Raw genomic sequence first — 17,411 nt, forward strand, 5'->3', positions numbered from 1 at the left:
CGGTTAGCAGGGTTAGCAATGAAGTAAATGGCGAGAATGAATTAGCAGAAGTAACTGATTGGCGTGGGCAGATCGACGATCTGTACAAGGGCCTAAAGCAATGTGAGTGGGAGGATTTTAAGAAGGAGTATGAGACAAGGAAGTTAGTTAGTGGAAAAGAAGATAGTAGGGACGTCGATAGGGTGACGTGGCCATAATTTGAAGAGGAGAGAGTAAATAGCGCCGCGCAAAGTACGCGTGCTGCCGATAGGACGAAGGTTAAAGATAGGAAGGAATTGGGGGATGAAATCCTAAACATTGACGAGGAAGTAACTTCTCTTAATGATCAGCCAACAGTACAAGCTGCTACCGAAAGGCACCGTGGGGAAGGGGCAGATAATTACCTAAAAGTAATTGAAGACGACGAGGATTACACTAAATATGAAGTAACAGTGGATGTGAGTAAAGTGGAGAATGAGGCCGTTTCGCCAAAAGAGGATATTGAATTAAAATTAAAGCCTGACGAAAATGCAGAGGGAGAGCTTAGTGCCTGTCTCAGAAAAGCTTTTATGTTAGAACCTGAAAGCGATCCAGAATGGTCGGATTCTGACGATAGTTCAGATGACGAATATTTCGGTAATAATGAAAATAATGGGAATACAGCTAATTGCGATATTGTACCTAATGATGACGATGTTTCAAAACAAAATCCAGATGTTGAGACTGAACAAAGAAAGAAAGAGCCACCGGACGACTCAGTGTTTATTTTGCGAGTTCGAGTAAGTAAAAACTTTGAACTCCAGAAACCGAAAAAGCGGCCAGATATAAATGGTTCACAGGTCAGGAACGTATCTTGGGACGATGTCACAGTCGATCAAGGTGCGTTGCGGAAGAAACAGGAAGGGGCATGATTTAGAGTCTGGGGCAGATTCATATCGGATTTTGAGAATGTCATGAACACCTTACATCATGAATCTACTGGATTCCCACCGGAAGAAATTTTGTTAGGCAGCAGAAGTAAAAGTTTAATTGAAGAAAAACTAGAGTTTCCACCTTGTACAAGTTTGGGGTTGAGTCGAAAGAAAGAATTAGTCAGAACAAGGGCAAAGCAAAAAGCTGAATCTAGATCTAAAAGACATGATAAAAACCTGAAAGTTTCAAAAATTTTAAATTGGGGATTATGTTCTTTTAAAAACCCACGAAAAGTCTAGTGAACTGAACCATGAAATTTCCAAATTTAAATATATTTATAATGGACCGTATATAATACAGAATATTCCACACGATAATACTTACTACCTGATCTACCCAAAACCCAAAAAACCTTTAGGTGTAAGAAATGTTGTGGACCTGAAACTGTATGTTCCTAGGAGTGAGTGACCTAAGTACACTCAGAGAGCAATTTGCAGTAAATATGCTGTATCTTATGCTGAAACTAATTTATTCCAAATGTAACAAATCTTTGTAAATATGTGTATACCAATATCAGTGTGCTTATGTACTTATGTGAGTTTCAGATTACCAAATGTACTGTAAATGTAAAGATGTATGGAGAAAAGGGTTGAAAAGAAATAGCAAATGCTGCAAGCCAAATAAAAGAAAGAACTGCCAAACACCAATGAGGGCAGATAAATAGTCAATGGAGAATTGTAAGTGTGGTACAGGTGATGTGGTAAAATGATGCGAAATGGACTGCCCAAATCTGAATAATAGGCAGCAAATATATGTAGTGATTTTTCTAAATATTATTGTGTGTTTTTTTAGTAAGTAAGGAAATGGACTGCCATTCAATGCAAGCAGCAACAAATTGTCTTATAGTGTATATAGATATTTGTATTTGCTTTTGTAATTAAATGTTTGTGTTCCAGATTTTGAAATTATTTCTTTGAGAAATTTAGTAAAATTGAGTAATTTGCTATTTAAATAATGTTGTGATAGGAGGTTGGACTGTCCCAAAGGCACAAACGATAAGTAAATGTTCTTGATATGTTAAAAAGTGTAGACCTATATAATGTGAGTGAAAGGAAGTTTGTGGTATAAATTTTTTTTGGGACATTCACACAAAGATTCAGAACCACTGTATAAATATAAAAATTAGTGTTCCCATCAAATTTGCACTTAGTGAAATTTACTGGAAACAGGGGCATGTGTAACAACAACAACTGTACATATAATAATTTTTTCTTCTGATTTTCGATAAATTAGTGTAAGCGATGTACTGATTTCATTTCTTTTTTCTTTTCATGTCATTATGTTAAAGAAACTGTAAACAATTTTCGAGGTGAATATCAATGTTTATGTCAAATTGCAAGCAATATTATAACAAAATGGAAATGTAAGAAATGTTGAAACTGTTGTAAGTTGTTAAAGTTGTAATTGTGCGCCTGGTCCATACGTAGGCAATGTATTAGGATATTTAGAATGCAAAACCTTTGGTGAATACCCCGTCTGTAGGGGAGCGGTAAAAGGTGGATGGCAGGCGAGCGCGGGAAAATGCACACGGGCGCGGTACGGCATAACGGGCTCAGCAGTAGTAGTCGGAGTTGGGCGTCGGTCTGAGAAACACGCTCTGGATCGAGGAGGCTCTCCTGGAAAACGTGATTTCATTGAGCCTCGGATGTGCCGTTCCCGACGACTATACAGCATGGCTATATTCCATAGGCACTAAATGGAAAAGTATTGCGACGCTAAGAAGAAGCAAAGTGCCGATACTTCAAGAGCCATAGCTGTGATTGTATGTGTGCTTTGCGCCTCGCCATCTCGCCGCCCGCCAACCGCCGCATCGACACGAACAGGTTGAAACTTTTAGTACTGTATTCGTGTGGACTAGTGTTACTTTTGTTCCTGACTGTTCAATAACAACTTAACATTTACCAGAACTGTCCTATCATTTAATTATCCTCATCACTAACCTAGACAGGGTCCTTTCCACATGTTGTGCAATCCGAGTGTCCCGAAATGAAGATTTAAGGTTTATGTTAATAAGAATTACCGGCAGACCTATCTATGTTAGAATGATGTTTAAAGAACTTTGTTGTTAATGAATATATAGGTGTGGCAAAGTTAGAAGATAATGTTGAAATTGGTTTAATAATGAAGTTTAATTAATTTGAGACGAAAATAATGGTAGTTAAATGAGCAGGAAATATGATAAAAAGAGTAGTAATTCATATATTGGAAATCTTGAGTGCTTAATGCTTTCAATAGTTAATAGTTTCAATACAGTGATCGTAACAGTTTCAGGGTCCCCCCTCTTCTTTTTTCTTTTCTATTCATTTAAATTCTGAAGTGTACTGAACTGATTTGACCAGCAAAGTTAAAGTCAATATAAAACCAAAATTTATTAGTGTTTTACCTTTTTCAAAATTGATATTGTATGTGTGTTTCGAAAGTGCTATTTCTAGGGTAACCTATGCCCGATTTCAATGAGATCAATAGACAGTACGAAGTTTGTAGTAAACATTAGTGTATTGTTGTGTATTTATGGCTTGTCCATATTAGTACAGAAAGTGAAATTATTAGTTCAGTAGATTTTATGGTTCAAAAAATTTACCATTTTATGCAGTGTTATTACGTGTTGTTTTGTATGAACGTACATCAACTTGTACTGGGAAGAAACTCAGTTAATGCCTAATTAGGCTGGCGACCGCATTATTTACAATTTGGTAGCATCTGCTGTGTTGTTTCTTGTCCGCCCTAACGTGTAGTTGCACTTCAGACTTGCTTGACGTATCATTGTTGTTACTGAGCGGGTGAAAGTCTGATTTTGCCTCCATTCAGGTACACGCGGTCAACATATATACCAAAATCCTTTCTTATAAGGTGAAGCCCGTCAACTTACCATAGTACAGGCTTTAATAACCATCGGCGCAGTAGCGTAGTGTTACAAGGTGACCTCGACCATGGCAGACGATAAGCTAATCAACAGCGCGATCACTTCGCCTACTAATGTGGACACTACACATCTAAGACTGTTATCGGGTGTCCGCAGCTCGTGGTCGTGCGGTATCGTTCTCGCTTCCCACGCCCGGGTTCCCGGGTTCGATTCCTGGCGGGATCAGGGATTTTCTCTGCCTCGTGATGACAGGGTGTTGTGTGATGTCCTTAGGTTAGTTAGTTTTAAGTAGTTCTAGGTTCTAGGGGACTGATGACCGTAGATGTTCAGTCCCATAGTGCTCAGAGCCATTTTGTTATCGGGTGTTTAAGAAGACCTTTTCCACAACCGGCACTAATTTACGTACAAATTCCGGGCACTCCCTGTTTTATGTAGTTCACAGACAGTTCGCCACGAAGTTGCATCTCCCAGTCCGTTCCGCGTAGTAAATTCGTAGCAGTACACATCGCAACAGCCTGATTTTTGGTTCCGGCACCTTAAACTCTCCTTCAAGGCCTATGGCACCTCAGATAATTATATGCAATTTCTCCTCATTACAGGAGCATTCGACCAGAATAATTTGTTGTTTCTATCAAATACTACGCACAACCCGCCCATTGCGCCAACCGACAGATATCTGCATTCAAATGGTGCTGCAAGATGAAGCTATTGGTAACAAGGCCCTTCCGTTTTCTGGCGTCACCTGCGAGCACTGATTTCCAGGATCGAAGTCCCCAACATCATGCTCAGATCTGAATGTGCCAGTTACCTCTCGCAGTGAGAAGCGCAGTGAGTTTCGGTACCTCCTCACCTTTCGACCCACTATTACTCATCACAGATCACCTTTCTCATGTCCTATCACACAGTGACGCTAGTGGTTCCTCACAAAGTGGATAACACGGTGTCTTCGGCATGGTTACGGATGCCGCCGCTAAGGAGCAGCAGCTTCCACTTGCAGAAATAGTGAGTGCTCCACGATGCCGTGTCGAAGCCCTTCAGCGCCACCTCCAGCTCCAGCCACTTTCAGCAGCACTCAACCCGCCAGACAGCCCAGCACATGAGGTAACTTCAATTAGCACGCAAAACTGTGTTGGTAACATTCACGCTTCGGACAACTGTGGGGGCAGATGCCTGTTGCCAAATCAGTACAGCGAACGAAATTAGTCGAGACCGATTGCTCCAATGCCATAATTACTTCTGCCCCCTCTAGATGAAAGTGGACCACATAAAACCCGCTACGTGATGAGAACATAGTCTATCTGTTTTCAACATATCTGTCTCAAACACATCTGATAAGCCATCTAGTCTTCACATTGTCTCTGTGTTACCTCGGCTGTACATCAAGGACGTGTGTAATGGGCTACTTTATTTGACTGACACAGGCTCAGTCACCAGTGTCCTGCATGCACTACGAAGAAACCGTTTATCCGCTAAATCATGGTTCACAGCAGCCAACAGTGGGAGAATTCCTATGTTCTTACAGAATTTTCAGTCGACTTTCCTGGCCTCTGGCGTCACTTAGCCCATATTCGGCGACGATTTGCTCCACTGATGCCGCACAACTGTGTCCCTGCGAAGGCCACAATTCACGTGAACAGAGAAATTGTATGACCACGTGTATGGTCGGTCATAAGACAGTTCCACGAGACGCTTCCGCGTCGGCAACAACTCATATCCATACATGAGTGGGATTCAGTATGTTCAGTGGTATATACTAAAACACCTCTGTTAAAGGAACGGCTTAGCTTGCTGCAGCATTGCTGCTGTCCATCGTTAGTGGTCTGATTTCAAAAGTTACAAAGACGCACATCCTCATGGACAGCAAAGCACTTGGGTGCCCATGGTGCCCATATTTCCGACACTGACGCTGCACTTGCTACTCCTAACGAGCATCTAAATCAACTCAGAAATGACGTCACTCCTGGTACCACCATGGACATAGCAGAATGCCAGCACATTAGCGTTTCACGCAAAATATAGCGCTACAGACTATATTCCCACTAGGACAGGGCGAACAGCTGCTTAGAAGGCCCATTGGTTGGCTCCTCAGAAATATGCTGCTCCAAAGAAAGAGTTTTAAGATTCACTCGCTGTAGGGGTTACCAGACGTTATGACAGGCCATTGGCGTCTCCACCATATCTAATTCGAATGAAAGACGGTTCATGGCGTCCGTGTGGTGACTACTGCATCCTGAATGACTGAACCACAACAGGTGGCTATCCTATTCCCCAATTACATGATTTTATGGCCGCTCTGGCAGGCTCCCAGTTATTTAGTGTTATTGCCTATCATGAGATTACAGTAGCTCCAGAGGATGCCCACAAGATAGCAGTAATTACGCTCTATTGCTTCTTCAAATATGTACAGATTCTGGCTCTCAGAACGCCACACAAACATAGCAGTATTTTTTCGATGAGGTTCTTCACGGTTTGAATTTCTGATTTGTGTACCTCGACAACGTGTTAACTTTTTATGCATCCACTACTGAGCACGGGATTCATCTATTGTCTGCTTTTCAGAGGCTTTCCCATTATGGGTTCGCAAAAATAGGCACAGATATTTCAGGAGATTTGGTGGTTCCCGAAGGTATTAAGCCCCTACCGTCTAAGGTGGAATACTTTCAATCGGTTCCCCTTCCCAAAACCTATCAGAAACTGCCCTCCAACGGTCCAGGTACTGCTCACAGCAGCGCTTTTCAGCATCGATCCACGAGAATAACGCCCCGTTATAATGACACCTGAAGTGTTATCTGCTTTCCACTAAATCAAATCCACCTTGCAATAGGCAGTCATCCTTGCTAAGCCTCTGCCTTCAGCATCAGTGGCTGTAGTCGTAGACGCTAACCAGAATGCAATGGGGTGGTTCTGCAACAGTAGGTTTTGGGTCACGGCAGTCTCTCGATATTTTTCCCCGTAACTTGTCTGACACTCAGACAGAATGGAGTGCCCACAACCGCGAACTGTTAGCACCCTATAAAGCATTTAGACATTTGCAATCATAAGTAGATGCACACTGCTTCACTGTCTTTACAGACCATAAACCTGTTTCTTTCGTGTTTAGCATCCATCGCAATTCCTGCCCTCCTTGCCACTTTCGCCACTTAGAATCTATTGCGCAATTCACTGCCGGGCTGCGTCACCTGCGAGCAGCTGAAAACATAGCTGCCACCTGTTTGACAAGAAACAATGCACTCTCTACAAGATTGGACAGATCCCGGCTAGATACAGCATATGAAACGGACGAGGACTTACTTGAGTTCCTTACGAAACAGACGACTGGAATTCAACTGAAACAAGTACCTATGAGCTCGTCTCTTGTGACGTTCCTCAGAGCCTACCCTGACCTTTCGTTCTCTTCAGTTGAAGGAATCAGGTTTTTGACGCACATTCTAGGGTAAACACGACTATTCACATTGTAACGGATAGTTATGTTTGGCCGGGAGTACGACGTGATTATTGTTTGTGGGATAAATCCTAGCCGGCCGCGGTGGCCGTGCGGTTCTGGCGCTGCAGTCCGGAACCGCGGGACTGCTACGGTCGCAGGTTCGAATCCTGCCTCGGGCATGGTTGTGTGTGATGTCCTTAGGTTAGTTAGGTTTAAGTAGTTCTAATTTCTAGGGGACTTATGTCCTAAGATGTTGAGTCCCATAGTGCTCAGAGCAATTTGAACCATTTTTGATAAAACCTACGTAACTTGCCAGTGGAAAAACGTCGAATGCCACGTCCACAAGCCTCTCAGTTCCTTTTATGGACCAACACACAGTTTTTCTCGTGTCCACGTAGAGCCAGTAGGGCCACTACCTCCAGTGCAGGGATTAAGATTTCCTCTCAAGGCCATTGACAGGCCAACTCGCTTGTTCGGAGCCTCACCTATTATAGACATTGTCAAGGTTTGGGTACCAGACAATATGAAGACAGTTAAAAGTCGACAGTTTGAGTCTTCCTTGTTCGACGAACTAGCTGCTTTAGTTGGTTTCACTCACCATCGTTCACCAGCTGCTACACAATAAGCAATAGCATGATGGAACGCTAACACAGAACACTCAAGACAGAGTTAATGTACCAAAAGTCTTCCTGGTTGACCGCCTTGCAACTTGTGTTACTCGGGCTGCGGACTGCATTCAAAACTGACCTCGGCGCATCAGGAGCGCAAACGGTTTTTGGCGAAACCCACCCACTTCCGTAGGACTTTTCCTCCGCACAGTAAAAAAGCCAATCTGAATATCATTGCTCGCTGGTGCTACAAAAGAGGAACGGCGTTTCAAACCTCCGACTTTCAAAAGCGTCTCGTCATGCAGACCACCCACTTTCGTTGATAAAGACCTCCCTCAGTGTACTCATGTCATGCTCTGCATGGATGTCAACGACTTAGAACGAACAGCTAAAATCAGCATACCTGCCCCCGTCAGATGACAATGTACAACGGAGGATTCTCCGTCAGCCGACGCCTGCTTCTGGGTCTTCCACTGCTGACCAGGCGCCCACTGCGCTTCTTCACCATCATGGTCAATGAAGTCAGCCGCCGCAGGTGCTCACACGTCGACAGGCACTTCTCCTCTGAACGGGCGATTTCACTCGCCGATGCAGGTGGCGATTCGCACGAGAGCGGCAGGATAATTCGATACGTGTTCCCTTTCATTCCAGGAGCTCCGCTCTTCAGGTAGAGGGCAGTATCGGAACGCCAGCAGTCGAATATGTTACAAAGTGTGGACTATCCTTGCGTCTATGTGATGGACGATCTAAAGATACATCGAGTTCTGTAACTCTTTTGTTTTTGTGATATCTTCGGTTTTCTCCGCAGTGTTTCATTCCTTGATTTACGCGTTTGATTGACGTAATAAAGTGCATAATATTTACACCGTCTGTGTTCAGTTGGGCATCGTAATTCCCACGACGTCATCAGACTGCTGCCTATGGTCGCGAATTCACGTCGGCGTATGTTGTGGACCTTAGTGCCAAATGAAACAAACGGCGCCAACTCTTTCCCACTAAAAGGTCTGTTACATACGCTGAGCCGACTCTGCGCTCTTAGCCTGCAGTCTGATGACATCGTGAAGCGACCATTGTGTGGACACTTATAAACAGTTTCGCTCGCTGAATTCGTTTGACACTGTAATTGTTTCCTGCGTCGTTAAATCCTCTGAAGATGCTTACAGCATTGGATGAAGAAATATTAGGCAGAGAGTTATGCGAATGAAACTACATGGTTCCAAAGACATCTTCAAGTCCTAAAAATCTATGATGTATGTACGGTGACTAATGTGACGAATGAAAACTTGTACCAATGCGTGGATTCGGATCAGGGTCTCCTGCTCACAAGGCAGATGCGCTAACCACTACGCCATCTTGGCACAACTTGGGAGGAATAGCAAGTGGTCTGAGGCGTGAATGAGAATCTGCATGGAGGAGCGAGGCGTGCTAGAGTAGTCCGTACAAACGAGGCAAAGACACTCTGCGACTGTGGCGTTGAGGTCAGAGCGTTTGCCTAGTGATCGTAAGACCTTAGTTCGAAAACCGGCCATGGTACAAATATTCCTTCGTCGCTTAACACTTTGCCGCCCACACATCTCGTATAAATGTATTCGCTTGGCGCCGGTAGCTCTAGTTCGGATTACTTGGCTTGTAGCCGGCCGCTTGTCACCTTTCCGTTGACGACAAGCTTCAAACACACTGACTTTTGCGCGCTTTAATTTTCTTAAAATCCCCTATTTTGCCGTATCGTCCCACAAACTCGAATTTTCTTTTCAAGTAACTTCTCAGCAATTTCTACACTTTTATAATAATCATCCATGCAGAGGTGATTCCACTTTCCATCACAAGGTGTCAACAGTTCCATCACCGTTTTTGCTAAAGGTTGTTCAGCGCCGGAATATTTCCTGAATGAGGAAATGTATTCCGTACTCGAATCACACAGTATCCGAATGAGTATGCCGTATTTCGTAATTTTTTACGGATTGTAAACTTTATAATTTAACCGTCCACGCCACGGTATCATTCCATCAAATTGCGATGTTTTGGCTTAGATTAAACGTTTCTTTACACTTTTTGGAAAATTAATCAATTACGAGTTGCACTCTGACAAGCCGGTCGGCATTAACCGGCTTATTGTCTCTGTCGGAAAAATGTAACAATGATAATATTTGTCTGAATCGGTTTGCGGGACATCGTTTTGCGAAATATAGTTGTGTCTATCGACGGATTCGTTGACCAAAATCATCGATCCGTGCTTTTTTTACATTTCCCACAAAGATCGAAATCCCAAACCATTTTCTAATTTCGGGTCCCGTCACGTCGACGAATTTGGCATTTTTTAAAATCCAGTTTCCTTCTATTGCAATTTTTACTATAGTACTTGTTGGTTTCGTTGATAATACATTCAATTAGATCGTTCCCAATACATAATTATGCCATGTCCTCGACGCTCTGTGTATCTTGGAAAAATATGTTTCGACCGGTGGATCTTTCAGATTTATTATTGGTACTCGGTAAATCAAAGTCTGACCACTGTGCACCGTCCTCTTTGTCCGATTCAGCCGAATCAGTTGGCAACCGTAGCGTTCGCCGAATTCTTCTTGGACGTATTTCACTATCTTTCTACGATTCGGTTCACTTTAATTTTTTCGATATCTAATGTTCAAATGGTTCAAATAGCTCTGAGCACTATGGGACATAACATCTGAGGTCATCAGTCCCCTAGAACTCAGAACTACTTAAACCTAACTAACCTAAGGACATCACACACATCCATGCCCGAGGCAGAATTCGAACCTGTGACCGTAGCAGTCGCGCGGTTCCGGACTGAAGCGCCAGAACCGCTTGACCACCTCGGCCGGTGACATCCAATGTTTCTTCCCAATCGGCCAAGTCGTCCGGAACGTCGTACAAGACATCCGCGCATTCATCGTAAATAATCCTCTTGTCTCTTTCGTCCGCCACGATGAAAGGGCACAAGTACTTATAAAAACAAAAAACTTGTTATGGTGTGTAACTTATTGTTACCTAAACAAAACACCAACAGAATGCAAATGATACTGAAGTGCTGTCGCCAGCCACTGCGCGATACTACGCTCACGAAACCACTGTGGTGTCGCCGGACAGCATAGTTTTAAGTCTGCACACATACATCAGATAAGTCTGCTTTGTACCGCCGCCTAATGTCTATGAAATAAAAAATCACCAGTACCAGCAATGCAAATACCGGCCTTGAAAGCCTCAATTCTATGAACTTTAAAAGGTAAAAGTACACTAAATTTGGTGGTAGAATTTATCAGAATCAACATTGAATTTAATTATTTGTCTTTGCTTGACACCTCCTACTTTTGTTTTGTTTGCGTTCCAATACCTGTGTGTCTGTAACCAATAAAATCTGGACACATCATGTATGTTATGTATTATTCTAGAATGTTTACAATTTCTCCTGAAACACCCTGTAAGTAACACACAGACGATGCGTCTCATTTACTTTACCGTATGCGTGTGTAGCAATAACAAAACTACATTGTTTATTTAAAAACTGTGTTACTTTCTCTTTCACAATCGTATTTTAGGAATCTCAAGGTTATATGACACAGAGTACAGCAAGACATTTAATAGCTGTTAAGCACGTTGCCGGAATTTCACTGCTCGGTAATTTGCATTTTCCAATGCGTGTTTTCATTAATAACTCCTGAGCGCAGTTTGCAAATTACAGACTTCGCTCCCTTTGCCTCTGCACACAGCACCCTTGGCTGCAGGCAAACTTGTCCGCATCAGCCTTGAAGTTTTAATCGCTAGCACGGGGGCAGATGCGAAAATATGCTCTGCTCCACGCGGCTCTAACTTAAATTCCGGACTGCTCGCTAAACAGGGGGCGGCGCCCTTGCCAACTGGCACCGTGTGCAAAGCGCTGCTAATTGTGTTTGGAACTTTGTCCCCTGCAAGAACTACACAGGAGCTTTTGTCGGGGCAGGGAGACGTGTAGCAGACGCTTCTGTTTACGTGCAACCCCCGAAAGACCAAAGCAAGCAGGTTCACAACAACGGTCTTAGCTACTCGCACCTATTGTAAATGTTGTCGACCTCGTTTTGTGGTGTCGTCATTGTGTCGTAACTTCTTGCTTATTATGTTTTATCTCTTTCAGGTGTGTTGAGCGTCACATAACAAAACAGAGAGCAAAGAATCTCAATCACATCCTTTCTGTGTACCACACCTCTTCATTAATTGATAATATCAGTTTATACGTCAATCCGGTTTTGTATCGAGCCCTATGCCCCTATTTTACAAAAGTATCAGTTTTTCGAATTCATTCGGGTCCACCGCCTAAAGTTCCATCCTAATTCTGCGGCAATTACATTCCCTAAGAGAAACACGTGTCTGGTAAGGAACTGAAGTTCGTGTTAAGAAGCAAAGAGATGCTTTCGTAAAGTTGCGCTGTTAAGACGAGTAGTACCTTACTGCTTGTTTGTATATTTGACTCTACGTTGTATTGTGCTTGTACTCTCAATAATTTACTTTCTTAGATCGGAAGTTAACAAAATTATCTGTGAAGCCCCTTGCATGCATACGTTAGTAACTCGGTAATCGTTTTTACTAATCACGCTTCAGAGAAAAAGTCAACTAGTATGCTGATGTATACTTTTTTCCTTTACCCAAGGGAGCTGAATTGGCTACACCTGCAAAAATATTTGCTCCTGGATTGTATATGTGGATGCATGCGTGCACATGTCTGTGTGTGTGTGTGTGTGTGTGTGTTTGTGTGTGTGTGTGTGTGTGTGTGTGTGTGTGTGTGTGTAGATGGGTAATTATTGAGTGTCATTGGGTGTGATGGTACGTACTCCACGTTTGTGTCTATTAGTACACCATGAGTTGGTATATTTCTATACGTTCTGATAACAGTTTACTGGGTCAAGGCATTTCAGTACCGACGGCTAAATGTGATACACATTCCAAGTAATTCCTATTCCTACCTCTACCAAACACATTCCCTGAAAACCCTGAAAAATTACAGACTTACGTACAGCACAAATGGAAGGTCATAGCTGGTCAGTTAGTTACTTACCTAGTTACATGTTCAGTGGATCGTTTCGCACGATACGTCGTAATGATGTGGAAAGAGTCATTTTACATTCACATCACAAATTAATCTCTATATGTGGTTACCTTCTAAATATTGTAAAAAGACACAAGATATAAAATCGTAAGTTAGTAATTCCTACCCAACATATTCTACACATTACTGTAATTGAAAATCTTCAATGGAATAGAAGGATTTGTCAAGGAAAAACTTTCTCAGTTCGTTGTTTAACTTTTCTGTCTGTCAGTCGTTTTATACCACTGGTTAAGTGATCAGAAATTTTTGTTGTGTGATTGTGCACCCCTTTAGGTGCTACAGGATGCCTTAATGTGGAGTAAAGAACATGATTTTTCCGTCTTGTAGTGACGTTAAGTGCATCATCGTCCCTGCAGAACTGCAGCGCATTTCTTACAACACACTTCATGAGGGACTAAATATACTGCGATTTACTAGTCAGAATGCCAGTTCCTTAAACAGATGCGTAAAAGATGACAAGCACACCACATTATTCTCACAGCACGTTTTTGCGCAACGAAGACTACCTTTCCCAAAGATGAGTTACCTCAGAGCATTATTCCATGTGACATTATACAATAAAAACTTGCAAAAACATATATCAGCTTATTGGTTTGTTTCTCCCCAAGATTTGCAATTATTATAAGCGCAAATATGTTTTAACTAGTTGTTTAAGGAGTTCCAAAACGTACTGCTCCAACTAAAATTCTCATAGATATGAACATTAAGAATTTTGAAGTTTCCATCCTATTCATATATTACTCTTATTATTGGTGTAGTACCCTAGACGTTCAGAACTGAATATGATGTGCCTTCTTAAAACTGAGGGTGAGGCCATTCGGAGGAAACCAGTTATGGATACTTTCAAGAACTCTGTTTACCATTTCTTCTGATTCTGTGTGTGTGCTGCGATTGACTGCAACACTAGTGTCATCTACAAAAACAACTAATTCTCCTTGTGTAATACACGTAGGGTCGTTTACAAACGTGAGGAAAATAGTGGATCTACGACTGAGCCTTGGGGAACCACTTATTTGTTATTTGTTAATTTTGCCAAACGATGATGATTCATAAATTATTTACACTGTCCGATTTGGTTAACTGTATCCATTCTCGGTTAACATAATAAGGTGGCAGTCATACTGAAATGTTATTTCACCAATAAAAGTTCTTTTCCAGTCAAGTACTTCCATTGATTCTTCTATATTACATTCCAATCTGCCATCTGCTCCAACCCTTCAGCTTTAGTAGTGATTTTCATGTTTCCTCTGTTTCCATTTCAAATATTTCGTATGCCACGTCGGCCTCTTTCGCTTACGTTCGCAGTACAAATACAGATTAGAAACAATGTGCAATGCATTGTCACAACTTAGTATACTTTGCGAAATAATTTTTATAACATCAATTTATTGAGAACGAGAAAGACACTGTCCCCATACGTCGTAAAATTGAATAAGAAGTAAAATAAAGTAACATAAAGCAATATGACGTGCAGGATATTAGATTTGAAAAAATACACGTTGAAAATGAGACAGAAAACAGTACAGGCGTTCTAAAATTAGTGAATGAAAAACATGTTTTAGTTGTCACTGTTTTGATTTCTTTGATGCTACCACCTACATCTACGTCTCCTGTTATGAACTCCTCATTTCATTATAGTGCATCATCCTATACCTTCGATTATTTGTTACAAATTTTCGAATCTCAGTCTTTCCCTGTCTTTTGACATCAAATCCTCTCTCTAGTACCATTCTGATCTCTTAATACATCTCCCATAATTCTGTATTTCTGCGTAATGTTTTCCACATATTCATCGACACGACGATTCTGTGGAGAAACTCTTCATCTTTTTATCTGTCAACTGTCAGCATCCTTCATTAGCACAACAATTCAAACGCTTGGATTGGCTTCCTTTCCATTTTTCCCACAATTCTTCAATCATTTTAATACAGACATATAATCTCTTGAAATTAAGTCTTATCATTGGTATTAGTAACCTTCTTTCAGCGAGGAATGCGCGTTTTGCATTTGCTAGTCTGATTTTATACCCTTATTGCTTTGTTCTAAAAGAGTTATTTTGATTCCGATGAAGCGGAGGCCCTTCATGTCGTCTACTACGTTGTCTCTAATTCTGATGAAAGATTTATCGCTGACCTTTCTGCTACTTATTGCTTTCTTCTTTCCACGTTTTACCTGACATGGAGACTTTATTTTTTAATATGTACACATTGACCTGCGTTTGAAATGATTTGTTGATTCTCCAAATTAATTGTGTACATATCCCTTACGTTGTTAATATATGTCATGTTCCAACGGCGGAACTGTATTACATTTTTCGCATATGTAGATATTTCGTATATGTTAATCATTATATGACCTGAAAATATCAGTTTGTATGTAAGGTAATGAGAAGGTGCACTTGGTGACATATTTTACCTATGCAAAATGTTGTCAAGAATAGGGAGATTTTGTTGTTTAAATATGAGAATGTGAGTTTCCTTATCGGACCTGGAAAGGCGACTGTTGCAGGAGCTCTATGCGGCGATTTTAATATGAATGTAAGCCATTTTGGTAACGGATTTGAGGAAGGACTGTGAGTAGTTTCAGAAGTGTTCCCACAGACACCTTTTGGGTGGACTTGGCTAAGTAAAGGTTATCTGGAGTCTGCGGATTAACGATTTTGTACCCCGCATTATTATGCAAATGGGAGTTACTGGTGTGTTAAACTCGAAAATTATTAAAAAAAAAATTGCGCACTTTTACTGGAATGCGCGGGAGCTGGAAATTTAACAAGTGACTGTGGTAATTAGATGCTAAAGTGTATCGAAGTATGATTTTGCTCTTCATTGTTGTGTTACGAAGGTACTAAGATTTTAAATAATCAACTTTGGTGTATACACCAAAGTGTGTAAGTGAATATTAATTTGGTATTTATTGGTGTTAAACTTGGGAGGTACGGCATTATCCAGATCATCTATTTGGTACTAGTGTTGCGACGGTAGAAAATGTTATTGTAACATCAGCCAGGGTATGTCAGCCGAAGGTATGTCTTCTCTCATCTTTGACAGAATTCAGCGGTGACAATAAGACAGCGGAGGTACTGACAACAGAATACGTTAATGTTTATTTATATCAACTCTACGGCTCTCAAGTGGGCTTACAAATAAAGCTGGTTAAAGGTTAGCGTACAATCACTTTCGACACATAACTTATATGTAACTAAAATTAATATAAGAAAGCAGAGAAACATAATTGATGAACTGGAGGAAGTTACGCACGAAAAGTAATCAATGGACTTTTGCAGCGAGCGAAATATTTGATCGGCAACTGCCAAAAGTATTCGATAAACCATTGAATTGTAAGACACTGTACAATAATTTATTGCGTCATTCACGCAACTAAATCAGAACATACAACAGTTTACGCTTAACAAGTAGTTTTTCAAGTGTTCGATATTGATTATCTAATGACTTACTTCTCGCAGCAGTCTGTTGTCACGAATTATTATAAACGCAGTGGTTACAAGTAATTCCAGGGAAGGTCCGAGTGGATGGTAACGACCCCGTCCCACCACCCATAAAATGAAGTGCCCTCCCCCCCCCCCCCTCCGGCACCACGCATAAAATGAGTGGCATTTAAAATAGCCTACTCTACCTCTGGGTGTCCACAATAAAAAGTGACAACTGAAAGAATAATCCTTACTGCTGAGAATTCGATTTTCGCTTATTATCTAACACAATTTACGTTACTAATCTCGATTTATCTATTATTTTTAAATCTCTCACGCGTCATCTGATTTCCTTACTGCGTAATATGATTCAGAGAGCGTATGTTGCGTGTGTGTGGGCGTGTTTGTTTGTTTGTTTGTTTGTGTGTGTGTGTGGAGCTACGCTTACCTCTGACAGATAGGAAGTGAATCAAGAATTTTAGTGGAAAAATGTGTTTAGTGCAGACAATGGCATTATTGACTAATTGAAAATATATTTTTCAGTGCAACTCAATTTATGCAAGAGTAAGCTAGTTGCTACGTGTGTTGTGTGTGCAAGTTACGTTTACCTCTACAGATAGAAAGTGAATCAAAAATTTTGTTAATAAACTATCTTTCGTTGACACAAAGGTGTTACTGATTAATCGTTAATATAACGTACATGTAGTTCATTCTGTGCAAGAGCAGCCTAGATGGAGTAGGCTTTACTTCAATTATGGCAACAAACTAGATTGTATAGCAAGTACATTCGCAGACGGGATAAAAGATTTGGGAGTCGATAACCTGTGCTCATTTGATCGTCCATTCCATTTAATAGGTCAAGTAATTCACACCCGATTTCACTGAGGATATCAGAGTTAACAATGAGTTTAGACACGTCTAAAATATTCATCACCGAATGATAGCCTAGACAGCTACAGAAATGAAATCACTGCGTGTAATGGTTCAGTTGGGTATCAGGGGATATATACCTCTCGCTCAGCCAATATAGCAGCTGCCGTGTG

The sequence above is a fragment of the Schistocerca piceifrons genome, chromosome 2 (assembly GCF_021461385.2).
Source record: "Schistocerca piceifrons isolate TAMUIC-IGC-003096 chromosome 2, iqSchPice1.1, whole genome shotgun sequence".
Taxonomy (NCBI): Eukaryota; Metazoa; Arthropoda; class Insecta; order Orthoptera; family Acrididae; genus Schistocerca; species Schistocerca piceifrons.